The following is an 11,550-nucleotide window of genomic DNA, read 5'->3' as shown; positions in this document are numbered from 1 at the left end:
AAACTTAGAATGATAAGCATAAACACTAAAAGCCACGTATGACCAAGAAACCCTAAGTTACGAACTAACTAAGTTTTCCTTCCTTTGGCATAAAGTTGTTAAATCCTGCATAATCATGACACACATATTCATTGCATTCGATAGATTGCAACCTCGCTGACGGAGAGTACGTCCTCGTGCCGGAGCAAGGAGCTGCTCAGGAGGTAGCCCCGGATCTAGCACCAGAGCCTGCACCAGAGGATCTGCCTGCCCCAGCTTTGGAAGGCAAGCCCCGGTTTTATTCATAACCTGTTATTTATGCTATTTTACTATACTAATGATTGTAGGATTGATTGTGCACGTAAGTGTAGGAGTTGTTTGAAACCCTAGTTGCATGATCTCAGGAAATCCTGTTGAGATGAATACTAGTATGCTAGGTCGAGGTAGCTGCTTTACTAATTAGGATCTCGGTAGAAGTCGAGTGATTTTTCTAGCACTCGCGCGAGGTCAGGAAATTGGTTGTATCCACTTTCTTATCATAATGATGCTGGTTGTGGGCAACAATCCATGGGGGTTGGTTGTCCACGGGATAAAAATGTGAATAAGGATTAAGGTGTGGTACCGTGAGTCAAGCGTTTGAACGTACTAAACACATACTGAGAAATATGGTAAATCGGTAAGCCTAGTACCTGAGTGAACCTGCCCGCAGACATATCCCCTCACGCGACCTGAGACGAGGTCTCCCATTCCGATTATGGTGGGTACAAGTGCGGTCACTGCACGACGGCAGTCGGGGTCAGTGAGGCATTGTACGCCAAGGCGGTGAGCCCTGATCTGTTGCCAGGGAATCGAAGGGGACGGTTGATGTGTGTGGGGACGGAGTGCCCCTACATGTCGTGTGTTTAGGTTTACCTTGCAAGGATAAAAACTCGATTCGAATCGTCTGCTTCTCGCAGCTAATGAGACTGCTTGATCCATGCTGCTACATTGAGTAACAAGTGGAAATATGATGAGTTGATACAAGATGTTGATTGCTAAAAATGTTTGCTACTATGTATGAGTAGATAGTACATATTTAGCCTTAAGAGAGTCACACTTAATTTTGGCAAAATTAAAACTTGATTTAGAAACTCAGCTAGTGCTTTTGGCAACCAAACCCTACAGCCAAACAGCTGCATGTCTAGAGGTAGAGGAGTAGACTCCTCGCACCGGGTAAGTCTAGCTGAGTATTAGTATAGTCAGCCTTGCATGTGGCATAATTTTTACAGGTTCCTTGAAGTACATGGTTGCTGGAGTGACTTGGTCGTCCGCCTTGCCACCGGGTTGGACTGTCGAGTGGGACCCCGCCTCGGCCGAGGAGGAGCATGAGGAGTGATGGGACAGGCTTCCCCATCCCTCCATTTATCTATCGTTTGTTTTATTCCGCTGCACTTCGAACAATGATGGCTACTTTTGCAAAAATCTGATGGTGATGTAATAATTTAATTCTCCTTAATGTATGGTTTTATGCTTTATTGTATTTGCTCTGTGACTCACCTTCGAGTGAGATTGTGGTACTTGATCCTGTCAGTGGCCTCGTCGGACTAGATCCGAGGGATTGACGGGTTATTCCCATTTAAGTGTGGTCTAGCCTCTAAGGCAGGACTTAGGCACTTAAATCGGAATAATTCGGGCAGTTCCGCCACAGGTGGTTGTGGCCGTCGGAGATAAGTTATGTCCGATGGCTGCTGTCGGACATAACACTATTTTCGACGCCTTATGTCTGACGGCTTAAAACCGTCGGAGATAACCCAAAGCTGTCGGACATAAGCTACGTCTGACGGTTTAGAGCTTATGTCCGACGGCTTTGGCCGTCGGAAATTGTTTCGTTTACTATAGTGTGTAGCCATGGGTTTCGATTGCAGCGGTTCAAACCAAGCGGCGCCCACTAATGTGCAATCTAGTCTTAAATGTGAAAGGGAAATAGGCTTTAAACCTTTTCCTAAATGATTTTGGTGGTTGAAATGCCCCACACAAATAATTGGACTAACTAGTTTGCTCTAGAGTATATGTTCTACAGGTGCCAAAGGTTCAACTCAAAACCAATACAAAGATTAAAAAGGGTTCAAAAAGAAAGGAGCAAAGGAATCTGAAGTGCTCCCTGGTCTGGCGCACCGGACTGTCCGGTGCACCACCGGACAGTGTCCGGTGCACCAGGGAGGATCGACTTCAAACTCTTCACCTTCGGGTTTCCCAGGCGCACCTCCGCTATAATTCACCGGACTGTCCGGTGCACCAGCGGAGCAACGGTCATCTGCGCGCAACGGTCGACTCTGCAAAGTAAACAGTGCAAATCAGATGTCAGAGCAGACGGTCAGAGGGGCACCGGACTGTCCGGTGTCGCAGCGGACTGTCCGGTGACACATGAGGACAAAGCCTCCAACGGTCGACCAGCTCCAACCCTAACAAAGAGGATGACATGGCGGCGCACCGGACATTGTCCGGTGGCGCACCGGACTGTCCGGTGCGCCCATCGCCAGTAGCGATCTCCAACGGCTACATTTTGGTTGGTGGATATAAATACCACCCTAACTGGCCACTTCAAGGTGTGGGAGCCCAAGCAACATTCCAAGTCATCTAGTTGACATACTCAAGCCCTCCGAACCACTTCTATTCATTGATCCATCCTATACACAAGATTTAGACCACTACAACCAACACAAGTGCCACAAAAGATAGAGCAAGCAAGAGAGAGCTACTCAATTGAGTTTAGCACTAGTGCCTTGTGAGATTCATTGAGAGATAGTGTGTGCTACTTCTTTGTGTTCATTTGCGCGTGGAGTTTTGACTCCCATTGAACTTCCTCCAAAGTGTTGGAGGCTTGTAAAGCTAGCAAGAGACACCAAAGAGTGTGGTGATCCTTGCGGGGTCTTAAGTGATCCTTTATAAGAAGAAGAAGAGCTCGCCGGTCTTGCGTGATCGGTGGAGAGAGGGAAAGGGTTGAAAGAGACCCGTCCTTAGTGGACTCCTCAACGGGGACTAGGCCTTCGAGGGCCGAACCTCGGTAAAACAAATCACCCGTGTCTCGTGTGCTTTTTGCTTGTGATTTGTTTGTTCTTTCCCTTTCTAAGTTTCTTCTTGCAATATTCTCTGCTAATACTATTTGGTGTTGCTTTAAGTTAAATTCTCATTTGGTGAAGCAACACTTTGCAAGAAAGAACTTATGTTATTGCTCTTCTTATCTAAGCCCCCCCTTGCTTTATTTCTCCTAGTACTATTAGTTGTATTGTTTTACCAATTCCGCATTATTTGAAAACAATACTCTTTGCAAGCAAGGACTTAGTTTTTATACGCCGATAATTGTATATCTTGTTCTAACCACTAATCAAGGGATCTAGTTGGGGGATAAAGTTTTAATTTTTAGGTTTCGCCTATCCACCCCCCTCTAGGCGACTTTCAATTGGTATCAGAGCTAGGCACTTCATCGTGAGTCTAACAACTCGAAGTGATGGCTCGTAAAAGATCCCAAAAGAACAAGAAGACATCTTCCAAGGAGAACATGGAGGTAACTCTTGAGATATTACTTCCTGATTGTTCTAATTATGATTCATGGTCCACTAGGGTGATAAATGCTTTTAGGACCGTAGATCCTCAATTAGATCAAATTATAAACAAGAGTATATTCTCCTCTAATTATAATAGAAAAATTATTTTGGAGGAAGATCAAAGATGTTTTCGCTTAAACTACCTAGCTTTTGACATCTTAAGTAATTCTCTTAGCAATGAAGATTATCGCGCCTTCATATCAAATTATAATGAATCCATTCATGATGCGCATGATATTTGGACTAGAATTAAAATCAAATTTAATGAGTCCAAACATGATAGTTCATTTTGTGCTTCTACTTCCTTTGGTCTTTGTGATACTAACCCTTGCAAGGAAGAAGAAGAAAATGACCGATGGAGACCAAACGATGAATCCACCTCTCCAAGAGGTTTGTCCTCCTATTTCGATTCCCACATATGTTGTGTGGCTAATGAAAATGATAGCGAAAGCACAAACGAGGATGAGGAGGAAGAAAGAAGCTTCATGCAACTCTACGCTCGCCTAAGCCAAGAAGATAAGGCGGTCATGCTCAAACTTCTAGAAAGAGCGAGAGAGCAAAGCGAAGCTCGTCAAAGGCTAGAAAATGTTCTCTCCATGAAAATGCTACACTTTGACGAGTTGACTAAAGAACATGAGGAGCTAAAGTGCTCTCATGTTGATTTGGTCCAAAGGTATGAAACTATTTCAATTGAGCAAGATAACGCTTTGCATTGTATCGCTCAATTAGTAAATAGGAATGCCTTGCTTAAGGACCAAGTAGAAAAGCTAAAAGATGAAAATCTAGCTTTTCAAGAAAAATATGATATGCTCCTATGTTCTCATGAAAATCTTATGGATGATCATATCATATTGAATATTGCTCATGAGGTTGTGATAGAAAACTTAAAATCCCAACAACCTCACTCATGCACATGTATTCAAATTGAAACTAAATTACCATGTGCTAATGCTTGTTGTCCGTCGACAAGCAAATCTTCCTTTGAGCTAGAATTTGCAGGAACAAATGATGATACATATCAAAAGCTCAAAGAAGAAAATGAGAGGCTAAAAATGAGCTTGACACAACTACAAGGGAAGTGCATTGCTCAACCTTCTCAAGATAACCGTGATCACATGGTGAAGAAGCTTGAGACAGGAACAACCGTGGCATGCACTAAATCCCTTGAAGACAATGTCAAGGACTTGAGGATTGCCAAGAGGAAGGAACAAAAGAAGAAAATCAATACCTCTTCCAAAAGCCTCAACCACGCCTCCATAAAAGGTAACATCCAAGGTAATAATCAAGTCACACTTCACACTAAGAGAAGTAAGAAGTGTAGTGAATGCTTCGAAAAGGGGCACTCGATTAGGTCATGTCCCTATATTAAAAATTGCTTGATTACTAACAAGGATGATAAAGTTTGTTTTAAATGCTCCAAGAAGGGACACTTATTTAGATCTTGTCCCCATTTAAAACAAAAAGGCATAATGTTAGAAAAGAAAAAATTCACTAACCATGTAGCAAGCAAGAAACAAGGAAGGAAGAAAACTTCAAGGCTTGAAGATCGCCTATGCTACATATGCCGAAACAAGGGACATTAATACAAAGATTGTCCCATTGGTAACAACCCCACTCCTAGCTTGTCAATTATTTCTCATATAACTAGGCAACCCAAAATTGCAACTTGTGCTAGAAAGGTAATGAGTTTACCTAGTGCTAACACAAAGGACGTTTGGGTTCCTAGATCTTTGTTGACTAACCTTGATGGACCCATCAAGAGATGGGTACCAAAATATGCTTGACAAGCTTTGCAAGAGAAGGAGATGATATGAAGCCTTGGGGTGCTTGAGAGAGTTAATTCAAATTAACTCAAGCTATCAATCTTCATTGATCTATATATCCAAAATTGACCCAAAGTTATTTCAAATTGTTATGTCTAAAACTCATATCATCTCGGGGAAGATATTGATGTTGTAGGAAATAAAGAATTATCTTGTGCAAAAAAATCAAGGCCTACAACATAGAGGAAAGCCAAAGGATGGTAACATTTATGCTTTTAAGTGCAAGCATCTTAAAATATGATTTCTCATGTGTCTTGTGTAGTCGCATAGAAAAGGAAGCACTTCAAATGTCCTTAAATTTATATTACCATTCTTTGAAGAATTTCCTCTCATATGGTAGATTGCATACTCATCATTTCCATTCTATGGCAATCTACATGCTTTAATTTGTTGCAAGTATCTCATGGCATGTTTTTTCATTAATTATCTTATTATTGCCATGATTCTAGATATAGAGATATATTCCAAGTTCTTAAAGGAATAAGGTGTCATGTAAGGAATTCAAATCCTTAGGACACTTATAAAAGGAAAACTCTCTCTATAACTAGAATAGTGAGACTAATGATTTTATTTAAGTAACCCAAGTAGTCTCACTTGTAGAGAATAAGTTTCTCTTTGGAAGCGTGTAATCTAACATAAAAAGAAAAAATCAATCCAATGATTTATGATGTATTTCTACTTGCTTAAATTGGATATGATTCTTTCACATTTATCGCTTTCCATATCATGAATTAGATTTATTCCCATAATCTTAGAGGATTATTTATGCTTATTTTATGAGTTAAAATTGAGTATAACATCATCTATATGATAATCTAGTTCATGCTATGGAGTTTCCATGTTTTAGTAATCTTTGTTTTTCATTCATTCCAAAAATGGAAACTAGTGCTTGTGTTACTAACAACGTATCTCTTGAGCCTACTTATGAACATCTATAAAAGAGAAAGTGCACAAGCCTCAAGGGTTGCTCTTCACCCAAAGGAAGAAAGGTAAAAGCAAAGGTATGGGAACTCATCTTCTTAATCAAATATAGTTCCCTTCAATGGTTATTTACTCTAAATTATCTTATTCTACCTATGTGAAGAATAAATTCTTTATTGAACTTAATCTTTGATAGGTGTGCATTCAATGTCATTCTCATTAATGCACTAGTCCATTAGAATCTATTTCATGCCTTTGCTATACATATTCTCACATTAATTTAAGTCCAAGTAATGATTAACAAATTCAATATGAAGAAGTAAATTTCCTATGATTGATCAAAATGCTTAAAGGATGCATATTGTTGTGCTCTATCGTTAAGGAATTTACTTCATGTATATGTGAAATATGGATGATGAATTGTGTTTATTTCCTATCTAGAGAAATCATCCTTCATCATATGCTCCCTTGTGCTATTAACATCTTTCTTGAGTATTTTCAATAAGTTTTAAAGGAAAAAGAAACAACTACAAAGGGAGGACACTCACATGAAAGAGAAGGACATCAAGAACAACAACACCCACTCGGATAGTAAGATCTTCAAAAACAATCAATGGTGTAGTTGTAAGCATTCTAAACCTTTTTCATTGTGAGAATACCAGGCTTAAGTTGTTTATTGAAAATTTTATAAGCCTTGATCAAGATGTATAATGCTTCTCCCTATTTGCCTTTAAAATAAATCCATACATTCAATTCATTCAAATACTTGATGCATGTCTTTAGGGGGAGCCTCTTTCTATATCTTGATTATATTGAGACTAACACTTAATCTTAATAATTTCATATAGTCTCTTGCATGAGAAAGAGTTTCTCATGAAGTATGCTACTATTTTTCAATTCTTATTTTTCACTTTAAAGTAGCATATTTACTGGATTCTCCTAATTTAAGCTTATCTAATGCATATATTGTTCTTTTGATCACATCTATTATTTGTTTGATCATTGAATAAACACTTATGTTTCTTAGTGTCGCATATACTTGAAAGCATCTAGGCCCCTGGTTGGTTTTAGTGATTAATGACAACGTAATATTATATGTGACTAACGTGTGTTTTGCAGAGACAAATGGTAAGTTAGGTCGCATGACAGGTAGAAGTACTACAACGGTGAAAACAATCCCGGAGATAAGAACTCGAAGCGACGGCTAAAAAGACGGAACAAAAGGTGAAGGTCTACGGAGTCCGAGTGTCAAGGAGATGTGGACACTCGCGAATTAGTTAGGTCTTTTATTCTCTTTTAGCCGTACTATAAAGAGGGGTTGTCGATAAGTAGTTTGACCAAGAGAGTTCTAGTGTAGTGTTGGTGCACAATCACACTCATATACAGTGCTAGGTGTCACTCTAGAACTCACACACAAGTTAGAGCGAAAACCGATTTGAAAATCAGTTGAAAAACAAGACTTAGAGTTTCTGGCTTTGGGGCACCGGACTGTCCGGTGTGCACCGGACTGTCCGGTGCACCCTCTGCCAGGTGGGCCAGGCTGGTCCACGGCAGGGACTCTCCCAGGCGCAGAAACCCGAGAGCGCAGCCTTCGGAAATGAATTTTAGTGGCACACCGGACACCGCACCGGACTGTCCGGTGTGCACCGGACAGTGAACTGTTCACTGTCCGGTGCGCCATGAGTCCAACGGCTAGCTGTCAGAACTAGCCGTTGGAAGTGACCGTTGGCGCACCGGTGGCGCACCGGACTGTCCGGTGCGCCATCGCGCAGCAAGTTTCCTGTAACGGCTAGTTGGTGGGTGAGGGCTATTTATACCCCTTCCACCCACCATATTCAATGTCTTGCACTCCACATCTATTCCAGCACTTTGGTAGAGCATTGCAAGCACCAAAAGCCTAGTGAGGAGATTAGAGAATCATAATCCGCGCTTGTTCCTCATTAGCGCTAGTGAGAGCCACCTAGAGCACACACCACTTGCATTAGGCTTCTCTTGGTCAAGCGAAAGTCTATGGCTTGTTACTCTTGGTGATCGGCATCACCTAGACGGCTTGGTGGCGTTGGGAGCTCGGTGATCACCGTGAAGATCTTGTTGGTGACCCGGCTCAAGTTTGTAAGCGGTCTCGAGGGATCCACCGCGCCGGAGTGGCAAAGGATCATCTCGTAGTGAGCACTTGGTTCTTGCGAGGATCAAGGGGGAGCGATACCCCTGCGCGGGTGCTCCAACGAGGACTAGTGGAGAGTGCCGACTCTTCGATACCTCGGGAAAAATTGGAGGAGTCTTCTAAACTTTGCTTTACATTCCGCACTCAATTTAAGCACTTTACATTGTGTATTTGTTTAGCAAGTATTTGAAGTATTATCTTAGCTTTGTTACATTTCTAGTATTATATTCTTAGTGCTAGTTGTTGGGGTGAAGTTGGGCTCTTGTTTAGCTCTTGCTTAGGTTTTAATTAGTGTTGATTTTTAGAAAAGCCCAATTCACCCCCCCTCTTGGGCATCGTGATCCTTTCAATTGGTATCAGAGCCTTGTTGCTCATAGATTAGCTTAACCGCTAGAGTTACGATGTCCGGTGGGGATGGACCTCCTCCCGTTTTTGATGGTGACGATTTTCCTTATTGGAAAATTCGTATGGAAGCATACTTAGAGGCTATAGACATCGGTGTCTATAAAGCCGCCACACAAGGGTTCCCCGAACCTAGAGATGTCACAAATCTTGTAGGTGATGAGTTCAATTATGAGAAATGGAATGCGAAGGCCAAAAACACCCTTTTTAGAGGCCTTTGCAAAGATGTGTTCAATAGAGTTCGGAATCATAAAAATGCTCATGATTTGTGGATAGACATTTGTGCTCTACACGAAGGAACTAGAAGTGAACGTGAGGAAAGATATCACATAGCTATGCGAAAGTTAAATTCTTTTGAAATGCTTGCTAATGAAAATGCAAACGCCATGTACTCACGACTTAATATTCTTGTAGAGGAAGTCAATGGATTGGGGCTTACTCAAATCTCACAACCGGATGTTGTGAGGAAGATTCTCAGTGTCCTCCCAATAGACAAATATGGACACATTGTCACTGTGCTACATCAAATGGATCTTTCGGTTACCACACCTACACAAATTTTGGGAAAGATCAATGCCCATGAAATGTACATGCACATCAACGACAAAGAAGAATCATCTTCCAAAAGAAAGGATTTGGCTCTCAAAGCAAATCATGAAAGAAAAGGAAAAGCAAAAATACAAGTTGAGGAAGAATCCTCAAGTGATGATGACCTTGATGCAAACATTGCCTTGATGGTAAGGAAGACCACCAAGATGTTGAAGAAGCTAAATAGAGAAGGCATCAAATTTGATTAAAGGAAGAAGAAGTTCTTTTCCAACAAAAGAAAGCCCATTTCTGAGATGGACTGCTACAACTGTGGTGAGCTTGGTCATCTTGCTCATCAATGCAACAAGCCCAAGAAGAACAAATTCAAGGGCAAGAAAGAAGATGACAGCGATGATGAAAAGAAGGAAAAGAAATTCTTCAAGAGAAAGGATGGGAAGCAAAAGAGGTTCCACAAGAAGAAGAATGGAAAGGCATATATTGTTGGCGACTGGCTCACCGACATCGAATCATCAAGTGGGTCTTCTTCAAGTGAAGAAGAAAATGATGAAAAGGTTGCTGCCATCACCGGGGACTTCTCTTCACCACCACCATCGCCATCATCCACTTCTCACCTGTGCCTCATGGCTAGGGGTGAACGAAAGGTACAAAATGATATTAATATTGATGATGATAGTGATAGTGATAGTGATGAAGAATTTGCTTCACCTTCATATGATGAGTTAGCTGACTTGCTTAAAGAATATACTCAAATCATTAGAAAGTCAAAAGCTAAATGTGATAGGTTGAAAAATGAAAATGAATCTTTAAATGCCAAGTATGACATAGTTATAAAGGCTAGTGATGAAATAAAGGAAGAAAATAAAACTATGTCATCAACTGTAAATGAGCTCACAAACTCCCTAAAAGATGCTAAGGAAAAATATGACAAATTAAATGAAGCTAATAGGGAGTTGAAAAATAGACTAGTAAAGATCAAGGAAGACTATACTCAAATTAAATTTGATCATGACAATCTTCTTGTTGAAAATGAACTTTTATCTTGCAAAACACATGAGGCTATTAACCCTGTTGTTAAGCTTGATGTAGCAACCTCATGTGATGACTTGATTCAAGAAGAGCAAACTAGTCTACATGATGAATTGACTGAAAAAGTTGAAGTCCTGACTTTAGACAACCAAAAATTGAAGAATTACTTGACTGATGCAACTACTAGAGGAAAAGTTGCTATTGAGAACAATGATTTCAACAATGAGTTGGCAGTGGATAATCAAAGGCTTAAGAATGAGGTCAAGAAACTAAAAAGTGAAAATGAACATCTTGCAACAAGTGTGCAAAAGTTCAACAAGGGTCAATACCTCCAAAATGAGCTGCTTATGAACACTGTTATGAAAAATAACAAGAGTGGTATTGGATACAATGCTTTTGTGCAAAAGAAAGCTATCACTCAATACAAGCCAAAGCAGACTCACAAGCCTATCAAATGCTTTGAGTGTGGAAATGAAGGTCATTTTGCCCACAACTGCAAAGCTAAACCACCAACTCCCTTGCCTAAGCACTCAAGACCATTTGCTTTCAATGCTCACTATGTTCTAAGAAAGGTTGCAAATGGAAAGATTAAGGTTACATTCCTAGGTCCACCAAATAAGAGTAGACCTAGACAAATCTGGGTGGCAAAGTCCTTAATTGAGAGAGTCACTGGTCCTATGCAATATAGGGCTCTCAAAACTCAAGCTTGAATTGTCTGTGAATGTAGGTGAACTACAAGACCGGTGGGAGCCATTGGGTTATTGACAGTGGATGCACACAACATATGACAGGCAACCCACGGATGTTCACCTCATTAGATGAGAATGTTGATGGTCAAGATAAAATCACATTTGGAGACAACTCAAAAGGAAAAGTACAAGGACTTGGCAAGGTGGCAATCTCAAATGACTTATCAATATCAAATGTTCTCTTAGTTGCACCTTTGAGCTTCAATTTATTATCAGTGGGACAACTCTGTGATCTTGGACTTCAATGCTTATTCACTCCATCAGAGGTTATTGTAACAAAAATGGATGATGAATCAATGGTATTCAAGGGTTTTAGATACAACAACCTCTACTTAGTGGATTTCACTTCAGAA

The sequence above is a fragment of the Zea mays genome, chromosome 1 (assembly GCF_902167145.1).
Source record: "Zea mays cultivar B73 chromosome 1, Zm-B73-REFERENCE-NAM-5.0, whole genome shotgun sequence".
In the NCBI taxonomy this organism is placed as follows: domain Eukaryota; kingdom Viridiplantae; phylum Streptophyta; class Magnoliopsida; order Poales; family Poaceae; genus Zea; species Zea mays.
This window is presented reverse-complemented; position numbering follows the sequence as displayed.